At 35.4% G+C, this 14,015-nt stretch overlaps 1 pseudogene; it reads right to left on the bottom strand.

Annotated features, from left to right (window-relative positions):
- Positions 1-4,593: 4,593 nt before the first annotated feature.
- LOC150012892 (cytochrome c oxidase subunit 7A2, mitochondrial pseudogene) lies at positions 4,594-12,522 on the bottom strand (annotated as a pseudogene).
- Between the last annotated feature and the right edge of the window lie 1,493 nt (positions 12,523-14,015).

The raw sequence follows: 14,015 nt of genomic DNA, 5'->3' as shown, positions 1-14,015 counted from the left end.
ATTTATAATATTTAAAAATCATATGTAATTACACATTCATTTTTACATTGTATCTAACTTTATAAAACATGTTTATCTTTCCATGTAATTAAGTTTGCTTTTTGTTTTATTCATTTAATTCTTAACAAAGAAAACTTCTTGATTTTATTATAAAATCAAAATCAAAACACTCATTGTGTAAATTATGTTGAAGAATGAATAGTAAGATTTATTTACTTATCATTCTATTTACATTTTATGCATAAATTGAGTATCTAAATGACATTGTGTAACTGCAGTCAAGAAGTATAGGTTAACAAAATAATATGTATAGTTCCTGTTATGTTGAAACTTTGTCTTACAGGAAAGGAGACATTAAAACAATACAAATGTCTGATTTATTTCTATTAAACACTACAAAGAGAAGGATAGGAGAGTGATGTTCTCATACCGTAAGTTTTAGATAAAAATTAGGCTGGAAAGAAAAAAATAATGTTAGATTTTGTTTCTAAAATGTCTGAGAAACATAGAAGTGTAGAAGACTTATTGGCAGGTGGAAAGTGGGTCTAGAATTTACAAAAATCCCACGGGGAGGTATTAAGTTGGGATTCCTTATTTCATATCTGGTAATAAGGGCATCGGAATGGATATGGTCACTTATGGAGTGAACAATGAGAAGGAGAGCTAAACCTCATCCGGAAACCCCTCAACATGTAAAGGTTGGGCAGAGGAGAGTCTGCAAAGGGCACTGAGGCAGAGTGTCCAGTGAAGTTAGAAGGATAAGTAGGGAAGAGTGGAAGAAGTGTGTTTAAAAGGCAGAATGTTGTTTGTAGGGCAGGTGTGGATGAACTATTCCTGTAGACCTGAAAGCAGATGCCATTGGTGATCTTAGGATAGTTTGGTTTAGTAGAATTAGTGGGACTTAGGTTAAAAAAGAAACACAAGAATGAGAATTAGAGAAATTGTGCATAGAAAATTATTTGTAATCTTGTTTGTAAAGTAGAGGAGTGAAATAGACAGTACCTGGAGGAGAATGTGGGTTAACATGCCCTTTCATATTTTCCTTCATATTTTCTGAGAATCATTTTCAAAGAATAGATGAACTGGCACAAAACATAAACATTTTTAATATTTGAGATATTTGATTTAAACATTGCTTATTTAGGTATTTTATTTAATACATTGCTTATTTGGCTAAAGAGTAATTTATCATTGTTCTAATTATTATCACTTTGTAGTGAATTTCAGTGGTAACCCATTTGCTCGCTAGCTGTAGATTCTTTCTTCAATCAACTTTTACAATCAAGATTCATTTTCTTTAATCTGATATTTCACTTACTCTAGTTTTATGTTTGTCATTTACATTATTTATCATTTTTTAATTTTTAATCTTTGATATGAACGTTTTCTATAAATTTTAGCCATATTCTTTTGATGTACACTTGTTTTTTAATTTCACCTATATATAAAGAGCTGGAAATTTCCTTATATATTTCTCCAAGGCATTAGGACATAGACCCAAGCCTCCTGCTAGTCACATTCTTCTTTTGATTTTACATATGTTCAAATCCCTTTCTTATTAATCCATTTTTACATTAAATTCAGTATTCCGTCAGTAGTTTTTAAATCTATGATATGAGATGATAATCTAAATTACTTTCTGTTAGAGTGCTAATTTTCCTTAAATGCAATATTGAAATGTTAATTCTTTCTTTATTGCAATACATACATTTTTACCTTAAATTGAATTAATTCTGATAATACAACTATTTTTAGATTGGTTGCTTTATTAATGTGGTTACTGAACTTTACTCATTGCTATACTTCTTTTACTATGGGTACTCAACTCATTTAAAGTGGAAGTAGCTAAGGTAAAAAATTCCTTTTTATTTATAATATTATTGTTTGCATTATTTCTTGTTTAACTTTAGAGTTGTTCTAAGGTCAAGAGCATTGGCTTCATAAAAACCATAAACATTTGTGAAACCCAAAATGTTATTTTTAACAAAGAATAATATCCAATAAAAATGAATGAAAGAAACTGTATCAGAGGTTCTTTCTCCCCCAAAACCAAAGGCAAAAAACAATTATTAAGTAACATTCAGAAAAAATTAACAATGTTAGCCACAAAAAAAAAAGAACATGGAGCAAGAGAGAGTTTAGTGATTGCATAAATTTAAAATTTAAAAATGTTGACAGAAATCCATAATATGAAACTTAGGGAGTCATTCATACTTCATAATATAGGACTTGGGATTTATTTACACATTGGACTATTGATATATACACACATGCTACACATAAACATTTTTCTTTTTGTTCATTTTGTTATTAACTTGTATGTTCCTAAGTGTTGGAGAACCAAGACGTGGGGCTGGCAAAGCAGGGCTGAAGATGAGTGAGCATTGCCGTTCTTAGCTATTGCCCAGTCACGCACAGGTCCTGGGTAGACTCTGGACTTTAGCTACCCAAGACACATGCAGTCATCTGGGGTAGAGAACTAAGGGAGACAGGGTTGTGTTGCAGTGTCATTGAGAGGTAGCTGAGTTTTGTTGGCTACAGGAGAGAGGGTATGAATGTTGCCAAGCCTGGGCCTTCCCCACCTGCCAAGCCCTCCTCTGCAGAGGTCAAAGTGCCCCGATATTCAGCCAGGCACAGAAACACAGCACCACCACTGCCCATACATCTATACTACATAAACTGATTAAGAATCCAGGCACTCATTGTAACTGTGTTTAGGTGCTTTTAAGTTCTGATTCCACCAGGACACTGCATTAGTCATATGATGCACATTTTCTCAATAAACAAAACATCAAAAACTTTGAGAAGGTTGTAAGACCCAGCAGCAGCTCAAGAATTTGAAATGTAAGAAACATGGCAAATTCTGGTATATCAAGCTCTTGATTGCAGGTTAAAATAGAAAATGTCAAGTTTTTTCACTTTAGTTGATTTGGTAAGTTGAAAGTCTGCTGTTCTACTCTGTGGAAGACCTTGGTGGGCTGTTATACTGATGGTTCTCTACTTCCAGCTACATTTTAAGGCAAGTTGCAAGATGGTTGGCTGTTGGAAGAGGCAATCAGAACTTCACATTGGAAATTCAATAAAGGCTGAAAATCATCACTTTATATAACACAACATGTATATACCACCTAAGTTCAATTCTTAGAAAACCTTTCCAGTCAAACTTAGAAGGAACCATCCTCAGGATGACAAGGCTGGTTTGTAACCAGTATAAGTAAAGTGATGACTAAATTAGTTGTATCATAAATTGTCACAAAGCAATTGTGCCTGTCATTACTGGGACAAATGGGAATTGGGGAGGAAAAATGTATTATTTATTTATTTAAGACTGTTCTGGAGACAAGATCAGATTCTTAGCAATCTCTGGTGCTTGTGGGCAGTAATATTTCCAATTGGTAAAGGATGTGCAGTCAGAGGGTCTGACTTCCAAATGAGGTCATGACCTTGGGAAAATTACTTAATCTCTCTGACTCTGTTTTCTTCTCTATAAAATGAGGAAAATGAAAGAACCTACATCAGCCTGTTCTGTCAACTGATACAAAAATATGAGAAGGTTGGGATCTAAAGACCATAGGAGAAGAGAACAACACATTTTAACACATTAATATTTTAGAAAGTCTGTCCAGCAAAAAAAAGTCATAAATTTTAAATTATGAGGTTAAAAAACTTTATAACATAATAGAATATTAAATTTTTCAAGAAAATTTAATAGTTCAATAAAATATGAGCAAAATAATATAATGAGACAATTTATAGAAGCAAAATAAACGAGCAGAAAATATGGATGTGTCAGATAATCAGTCTTCCTTGTGATCATGGATTTTGTGAATAATCAGCCTCCTTAGTGGATTTTGTAGACAAGTGAAATTTCAAATGACACAGTTAATAAACATAAAAAGCTTACTTATAGATAGCTGTACACTTACATAGACTTGGTAGAAGTGCAAAAATTTCAAACATTGGTGATTAGTAATATCTATCAAAAATTTTAAGTCATTAGACTCAGTGAATATAAGATTAGGTGTCTCTCTTACAGAAATACTAAATAATACTCAGATTTGATCATTGTGTATCATTATCTATATGAAACTTAACTGAAGTCAACTTAATGTTCCAGAGCAGGTGAATAGTTAAGTAAACTATGGTTCTTTTATATTATATTGTTCAACCACATTAAATTAAATGATGCAGATCAATATTCACCAGCATTCAAGGGTGATCATGTAATTATGAGTGTTTTATTGAGTAAAAAAGCAAGTTAAAGAAAAAGAATGATCACATTGGTGAAAATTGATATCTAATTATATCTAAATATTAAGATTTGAAGAAATAAGAGTAGAAATAGAATCATTTGACTTTCTTGTGTTTTTCTGGAACTTATTATAGAAATCTCTCTCTGTGTACTGTAAAAAGTGGCTATATGCTTATTTTTAAGTGTTTTTTATGATGAAGATTTTTTTTTTATTAGTGGCAGTTAGTACAAGTCAATAAATATTGATCCCCAGAGAAGAACTCAGTTATTTTTCAGCTTACTGGCTGATAGAGAGCTGAATGAAATTGAAACATTTTGATTGCTGAGAGCATAAACTGAAGTCAATTCCATTTCTTGGGAACTGAAGGCAGAGCCGGCTGATAGATTGCATATGCCAACTGTGAGAATCATGGCAGCTCTATACAGGAGGGCATAAGTACCCCCCACCTCCTCAGTTTAGTTGTGCTGGAATTCCATCATCCTCCACAAATAGATTTTGCTTCTCTGGAACTTTATTTTGAATCTGCCTGCATGAAGCAGTACTTACAGTCCTCTCTGCAATTTGCCGCAGAGCCAGAGGACTCTGTGGCACGTTGGCTCAGTACTGGCCACTAACCGCGACAACTTGGGAATGAATATCGCCACACCAGAACCAGAACTACAATCTCAAAAATTAGCTATATGGTTAAAACTGGTTTTTAAATATATTTCCAACATTTCTACTAGAGTGAAGCAAGGGATGTTCATCTTAGCTCAGTATTCCACATGTTTGGAACTGGGAAAAGAGCACCGTCTTTGTATCACCAGGAGAGAACTTGGGGAGGAATGTTTCACTGGACTTTTTGAGAGCTAGAGGTGGAGCAGACAGCATGGATCACTTAAAATTTTAGATAGCAGTCAGAATTTTCTACCAAAACAGAAATAAGAAAATGATAATAATATTTCTCATTTAATAAATAAAAATTTAAGATAACTTAATATAAAACTAATGTTTCAAAACCTGAAGTTTGTATCTTCTGTAATATAGGAGTTCTATTTGTAGTAGAATGAATAAAAAGCATATTTTTTTTCTCGACTCTTCTAGGTCTTGGAGCTATGTTACTACTCCTGTTAGTAATGATTTGTTTCCTTATAGAGCCTCAGTTTGCGCCAAACAGAATTCCTCTCATTCAATTTACTGTTCTGAATTTATCCTTGGCTGTTCCATCAGCTAAGAAATCCTTCACAGTCTCTAGTACAGTCAGGAAGGACACTCCTGGATGAAAATAACATGGATGGTGTGCTGGAACATGTTTTATGGAAGAAGGTATTGACAAGGTCTTCTGGTACAGATGTAGCAAAGATCTACTACCTGCAGAGAATATAAACTTAAATATAAATAATATATAGCCATAAAACCATTACAACAGTCAAGATAGTGAAGATACCTGCCACCCAACTTTCTTCATGCACCTTTGTATTCCCTTTTTCTGTCCCTATAGATGAGTTTGCATTTTCTAGAATTTTATGTGGGTGGGAAAATACAGTATGCACTTTTTTTCTTCTTCAATTCAGCTTCAAAGTATTAAGATCCATCTATATTTTATATTTCAAGAGTTGATTATTTAATTGCTGAATATATTCCATTTTATGGATCTATGATAATTTTCATTTCACTTGTTCATAAAGTTCTTTCCCCCCAGGGTTTTATAATACAAATAAAGTGACTCTAAGCATTTGAGTATGTCTTTATGAGGACATATGTTTTCATTTATCTTAGGTAAATATCTAAGGGTGGAATGGCTAAGTCATATTGAAGTTATATGTTTTGCATTTCAGGAAGCTGCCAAACCATTTTCCAAGTAGTTGTACCATTTGACATTTCCACCAGCAATGGAGAGTTTCAGTTGCCCTGTATTTTCTTTAGCACTACCTACGGGCAATTTTTAAATTTTAGCCATTCCCACATACAGAAAGTGGTATTTATTTATTTATTTTATTATTTTTTTCCAGGAGTCGAATCCACAAACCTTTTGGTTCGCAGGCCAGCACTCAACCCACTGAGCCATACCAGCCAGGGCTAAATGACTTCCTTTTTACATTTGCATGCAATAAGTTTCATACTTCATTCTGTAAATTCTATGGTTATTGACAAATGAATAGTCAGTTATCCACAATTATAGTATCACACAGAATAGTTTTAGTGGCCTAAATAATTCCCTGTGTTTCACCTCAGAAAGTGTCATTTAAATGTGCTTTAAATGTGCCTTTTCTTAATGACTAGTGTTGATAATCTTTTCATGTCTTTATTTGACATTCACATGTCTTCTTTGGTAAAGTGCTTGTACAAATCTATAAAATTTGTCCAAAAATATTTTACATAAAAAATTTAAAGAATTTAACTTTCATTGTCAGCCCCAATCTTTTCTGAGTTGTGATGGGCCTCAGATCATAATCTAGACAAGAGGCACATCTTAATGCTTCTCCAACAAAAAATAAATATTTCTAGGGGCTCCTGGCCAAGATGGAGGCCTAGACAGACATGCTGCATCTTCCTCCACAACTAAAAAGGGATACAACTACCTCAAAATTAGAGACAACAAGAAGTTCCAGAAAATTGAGCTGCATGTAAGTCTAATAAACAAAGATATAAAGAAGAAATACTCATCCAGACAGGAAGGAGGGGTGGAGATGGGTGGAGAGATCATAGTGCAGTGGCAGCAGTGGCTGTGGCAGCAGCAGTGGTGGTAGTAGCAGGCCAGCAGAAAGCGCAGCCATACATTTTAACCCTTTGAGTGCCAATGTTGCTGTGAACAATGTTGTCAAATTTTTCCAAAAGTGCCAGCGTTGTTCCCCAAGACTTTTTTTGATGGCTACAAATGTAAATAACAATGGAATAATTCATATTTTATGTTTTGTTCTCTTTTTTTGTACCTCAGGTTATATATTCACATAATGTTTTCTCATATTGATCCAAATTTTGAATTATGCATGACACTCAGAGGGTTAAAAAGTAGGGAGGGACACCTGGGGAGCACTCCCAGCACCACACCAGACCACAGAGTTCATGTTTCCAGCGCTGGGGAAAATAAAACCTCATTGCTTCTGACTGTGCAAACTAGTGGGGGTTGGGGCAGAGAAAGAAACTTCTGGTTTCTCAGTAGAGTCTGCTTGTTTAAAGGGCCCCCACGGTTCTAGAACATCTGCAGACCCACCCACTCTGGGAACAATAGCCAGAGCAACAGTCAGAGAAGGGCCAGTCCCATACAAAGTGGGAAAAGTGTCTGGAAAAGGCACGAGTGCTGAGCAAGCACCATTGTTCCCTCTCAGACCCCTCCCCGACATACAGCGCCACAACTTGGTGAAATGGGTCATCTGTACTAATACCTAAGGCTCCACCCCTTACAATGTAACAAGTGCGACAGCTCTATCTAAGACACAGAGGCAAACAAACACAGGGGCCTGTCAAGATGAGAAGACAGAGAAATATGGCCCAGAAGAGGGAACAAATCAAGGTTCCAGTGGGAGAACTAAGAGAGAAGGAGATAGCCAACCTAACAGATGTAGAGTTCAAAACACTGGTGATAAAGATGCTCACAGGTTTGACAGATATGCTTCAGTATGGCAAATACATAGGAAAAGAAGTGAAGGCTATGCTAAGTGAAACGAAAGAAAATCCACACAAAACCGATAGTGAAGGGAAGCACACTGAAGTTCAAATCAATGGTTTGGAACATAAGGAAGAAAAAAACAGTCAACCAGTACAGAATGAGGAAACAAGAATTGAAAAAAATGAGGAGAGTCTTAGGAACCTCTGGGAAAATTTTAAACATGTCAACATCCGAATAATAGGGGTGCCAGTAGGAGAAGAAGAAGGGCAAGAAATTGAAAGCTTATATAAAAAAATAATAAAGGAAAACGTTCCTAATTTGGCAAAAGAAATATATATGCATGTTCAGGAAGCACAGAGTCCCAAACAAGCTAGACCCAAAGTGGACCACACCAAGACACATCATAATTAAAATGCCAAAGGTTCAAGATAAAGAGAGAATCTTAAAAGCAGCAGGAGAAAAGCAGAGAGTTCCCTACAAAGGGGTGCCTCTAAGACTATCAGCTGATTTCTCAAAAGAAATTTTGCAGGCAAAAAGGGATTGGCAAGAAGTATTCAATGCGATGAAAAGCAAGGACCTACAACCAAGATTACTCTATCTCGCAAAGCTATCATTTAGAATGGAAGGGCAGATAAAGTCCTTCCCAGACAAGGTAAAGCTAAAGGAGTTCATCATCACCAAACCATTATTATATAAAATGTCAAGGGGGCTTACTTAAGAAAAATATCAAAATTATAAATACTAAAAGGAAAACAAACTCACAACTATCAACAAGTAAATCTAAAAAATAAAAACAAAATCCAACTAAACAAACCAGAATAGGAATAGAATCGTAGGTATGAGGATCATTTGGAGGGTTATCAGTTGGGAGGGGGAAGAACTCTGGAGAAATAGGGAAATGATGCAGGGACTAAGAAGCATAATTGGTTGGTAGAAAATAGGTAGGGTGAAGTTAGGAATAATATAGGAAAGGGTGAAGCCAAAGAACATATATGCATGACCCATGGATATGAACTAAGGGGTGTGGGATTGCTTGAGGGAAGGGGGATACTGGGTGGAGGGGAGCAAAAGGGGAAAATTGGGACTACTGTAACAACATAATCAATAAAATATACTTAAAAATAAATATTTCTCATCTGTCAACGTAGACTAGTCAATAACTAGAATCCCCTTCTTTCAGCCTCTTTGTTCATATCCCAATGCTGTTGACTGGTCCTAAAATAATTCTAAGAATGAAAAGCTTCCATGTTTATATTAACAGGTTTGAGGAATGAGCCTGTAAAGAGTTGGACATGCTTTTATGGACAAGAGCTAGGAACGGAGGTTATGTATAACATAACAGCAGGACTTGAGTTATAGACCTGGGGAGCTCTCACTGTTCTACATCACCCCTGTTTTAATATTGCTTCTTACTTAAAGTTATTTCTTTTGTTATATCTATAAAAGCAATATGGAACTATATTTAGACAAGCCGAAGTTTTAGGGAGAATCATTAAATAGCTCATGCATTTATAGCCACATTCATCCTAAGTAAAAAAATGCTTAGTGTAGGAAAATATCCATCAGAAAGAATGGGCTGGGGAATGGTATGTATTTCAACATGTGTGAGAACTGTGAGAATTTGGGATAGCTGGTCAAAAAACCATTCTGTATCACTCATACACAGGTGACTGTATGTGTGTGTTTTGGGGGTTCATGTGTATGTGCTTTGTTCTTGTGTGTGTGGGTGTGCATGTAGGTAAAAACTATTGGACTATTGCAGCAAAAATCCTAGTGCCTACACAGAAATAGTGTATTATAAAGCACTTAGAATATCAAGGCTTTGAAGCTTTACTTGTCTGAATATGTTGCATGTTTTCTGCCTTTGAAAAACATTACTTTAATGGGAAACCATTGTTGAACTCTACAGTTGGTTGTGAATGTTTAAAATCAAGTTGAAGTGCTGCAGTTTTGAAAGCTTTTGAATGATGTAATGGGCTAAACAATGTAAATCTGAAATATAAGAGGATCAAAATAATTTTGATTATTTAACGATGTATATGCATCGTTTTTCATGCTGTTTTATTTGTTTTTGAACTCTTTTTATAAAGATTTTACCTTAAAGCTATTTTTCCTGTAATATATCAAAGTGGGATTTCAGTTTGAACCAGTAGAAGGCAGAATAATGTTAGCAGAATATGTTTGCTCTGTGTGTCAACAGTAAGCAAATGAAATAAACTGGTATTCATGTCTTCATGTATTTTGCTATGTTATGTTCATCCTTAATGAACACAGCTAAAGATTTTTTTAAAACCAGCACTCAAACATTCAAATATGCTTCTCAGAGAAGAGACACCAGAGAACAAAGCCAAATTACTAAAATCAGGATTAAAAAAATTCCAAAAATTCCCTTAAAAAACCCCAATTTTATTGAATCATGAATGGTCTGATGCAATCAAGTTAGATAATAAATGACATAGTACTATTAGGCTGACATCACAATTGTGAATCTTACCTTTTGACCTTTATTTTGCATTGTTTAGTTATTCTAGATTCCCATAAATATATTTGCTGTTTAAATAAAGGACTCTTAAAAAAATTTTGTGCCAGTGGTTTCTAAGATGACCACAATGTATAATGCAATCAGTAACATGGATTTTTGATCCAATGACGGAAAACAATTCAAAACAATCTATTCATTAGTATTTAACATGAAAAAAAGAAACTGTCATTGCAAATATTTTGATGTTATGTTTGTAAAAAAAACTTATATACATTATAACTTTTAAGACTCCAGATTAAGAAGGAATAAACACATACATGCAAATAATACCAAACGTTTTATTTTAAACAAGCAAAATTTTAAAACAGAATATTCTTAAAATTTAGGTAAAAGGTAATGATACCTATTTTCCCCTCTAGTTTTTAATGTTGTGGTATGATAATAGCAAATTAATAAGCTATAAGACAAGAGAAATCAAAATTATTATATGTGGATAATATGGTTCTTTAAAAAGTGAGGCTCCCTTTGTGCCCTCTTAACAACACCGCCATAAATCTAACCACTCTTATATCCTCTCCCACTCTAGATTGGTTTCTAGGCAGTCTGAACTTTCTATAAATGAAAACACTCTCCAGGTACATTTTGAGTCCAGCTTTTTTACTCAATGTTATGTCTGAAAAATCATTTATACTGTTTTGTATATCAATAGTTCATTATTTCCATTGCTATGTACTATTGCAGTTTGAATAGATGTGCCAATTCGAGATTTATATACTTTTGCTTTGGTTCTTTGGCATGTGTGGGGGATACTATATTAAGTCTTCTGTGACTCTAACTGGACATTTCTTTTGGTGGACCTAAGCAATCATTTCTGTTGAATATACACCCGTGAGTGAACTGACTTTATCACAGGGTATGTATACATGTTTATCTTTATAAGTACTGCCAAATATTTTCAAAGTGTAAAAAATTTATAGTTCCACCATCAACGATTGTATGTCATTCATTTTGATTTTTTAATTTAATCTCTATAGTTCTAGCCATTCTGGTAAGTGTTCTGTAGGATAACATTTTGGTTTTAATTTACATTCCATGAGCAGTAATGGTGTTGAACACTTTTTTCAAGGTTTGTTGATCATTTGGATATCTTTTTTTGTGAAGCACCTGTTCAAATTGAACACTTTCTCATTGATAGTAAAATATATATTTTTAGAAAATAAGCAAAAAAGCTACAGCTTCTTCCAAGGAGTAATAATAGATTAGAAGCAGTTACTAAAGAAAGAAAAAAAAAGTCTGCTATACTGAATAATACACCAGCTAAGAATTCTATTATTAATTCTCTTAAATTAACTCCATATTGTTCAGATTTATAACCACCTTACTTATATGATATGAATTTCTATTTGAAATTATTAAATTTCTTTCCAAGGACCTATACCTTAATTAGTGTAAGGCTTATACTGAAATTTAACTTGGACTAGATTCACTGAAAACAATGTGCACTTAGCTCTTTTACAAAGGAAAAGTTACATGATTCATGGGTCAAGAGAACCCTGCCTTTTGTTCTAGTCAAACTTTGCTCCACCCTTCCCAAGAGGTATCTTATGGCAGAGGTGCCACATACACCCTAGGCTCGGTTGGAAGTTGCTCTGTCCAGCAGAGGCTTCGTGACCACAGCAGAACAAACTTTTACCCAGGACACTTTATTATGTCTAGGGGAAGGAAGGTGACTGCCTCTCTAGTGGAGATCAGCAGCCAAACCTTCATCCCTCATGCCTTTTATTGAGGAAGGTATATATGAGAGATACAAGGCTAAAATTCATAAATCGTCAACAGTCATTAGGCATTTGACAGTAACAGATTACACATACCAGTATAGGGGTCGCAGTGACCAGTCTGTGTCAAGGTCCATAAAACATCTGGACCAGGTGCAAGGTTTCATATACTCCTTGCTAGAGATAGCTTACACTACATTGCTGATAAGGAAATCAGAGCAAGTTCTAAAGCATAATGAGCATAATGAGCATCCTTTGATCCAATTCCCATGGCAACCCTCTGAGTGGTTGTCAGTCATGTTCCACACACAGCCTTATGTTGAGACTTAGAGGCAAGTGCGGCCAGAAAGCTGGCAGCTCGCCATGCTCAGGCCGGGTCTACAAATCCTTAAACCACGAGGAGTGGTTGCCCACAGTACCCATGTCCACCTTCAGTGACAAAAACTCAGTTGAACAGGTTCCCACACTTCTAAGAAGCTGGATTCTTTTTGCATTTCAGGTAAACCCACAGGACCATTTCTGCATTAAGATCCCTTCTCTGCATGCCTGCAACATGACTCTGGCTATTAAACACTCGCTACATGCTGGCTACCTTCTGCCTACCCACAATATTTCAAGTATATCAGCGAAAGAAAAGAAGAAAATTGTCATCATTTTACTAATAACTGGTAGAAAAATTAATCCAGCAGCCACCCATTTTGGACAATAACAAGGCAAGGGCCTTTTGAAGAGAAGAGTGGGAAGAGAGTTGCACTTTGTACTATTGAACCATTTACTCTATTTGCATGTATTGTTTTAATAATTTCTAATATATTGTGCTTTTAATAAACAGAACCAAAAATAGATCCCATTGGAATTATTCAAGTTGGTGCCAGTGGTTTCTGTTACTACTTGGCAGTGAAAAGCATGACTAACCATCATAAGGCTGACAACGACCAGAGACCCATGAGAAAAGCATTTTTTAATATGCTTAGAATAGTCAGGAGAAAAGCTCCCACCTGGACTTCTGCCCTACATATCATGTCCTGATTATATGGTGCCTCTACCATACAAGGGTAAAAACCACCCTTTCATCAGAGAAAGATACTTTATTTTTTACTCAATGAGTAGGTTATTCAAATGGCCCAGCCAGGACAAGCAGAGAAACTGAGAAACAAAAATAGGAACTTAACTTCTTAGTAGACACATATAGGAAACAAGATATCCTCAACTCTACACAGAGAGTCTCCTCACATATATAACTGACCATGACAATATGATACTGATATATCCCTTCTTTCTTTTAATGCTACATTTTAAATTTCTTCATTCAATATTTAGACTGTCCCTATTATGAGTTGAAGAAAGTGCTAAAGAGTTAAGAAGCCATTAGTAGGTCATGCTGTCGTTGGAAGAAAGAGACGTATAATGTATTTCGTGATATGAAGAGTTGTGCTCCTGAGGGGACAAATAGATTCAGACAAATCAGGCTATAAGGGCTTTCTGTGATGGGAAAATTTTTAAGTGAGTCACGAATAGCAAGAATGATAACACATATTAGAAAGATAATATATGCTTGGCCAAGGAAATAGCATGTGAGCTGGGTGTTTTCATTGCCTCTAAATGGAAGATCTGTATGCTATGCCACTGGAGGTCAGGTACCAAGGAAGCAGACGCTGAGATAAAAATACCATGCACAGTGTTGACGGGGGACTGCCATGGGATCAACACTTGTAGAAGGAGAAGGCAGGAGGACTGAGCTGAGGGGATACTGAGCTGCAGTGCAGTTATGCTGTGGCCTTGGCCAATTATAGGCTATGGAGGACTCTCTGAAGCCAGGATGACCCTTTGGGGGTAAAATGAGAAGTTTTAGCCTTTATATGTCCACACCAACCAGTCATTGGACCCCAGGATGGGGAAGAAAACTTGGGCTAGAT

The sequence above is a fragment of the Furipterus horrens genome, unplaced genomic scaffold, assembly GCF_987537825.1.
Source record: "Furipterus horrens unplaced genomic scaffold, mFurHor1.1.pri manual_scaffold_4, whole genome shotgun sequence".
NCBI classification, from domain to species: Eukaryota; Metazoa; Chordata; class Mammalia; order Chiroptera; family Furipteridae; genus Furipterus; species Furipterus horrens.
This window is presented reverse-complemented; position numbering and strand designations above follow the sequence as displayed.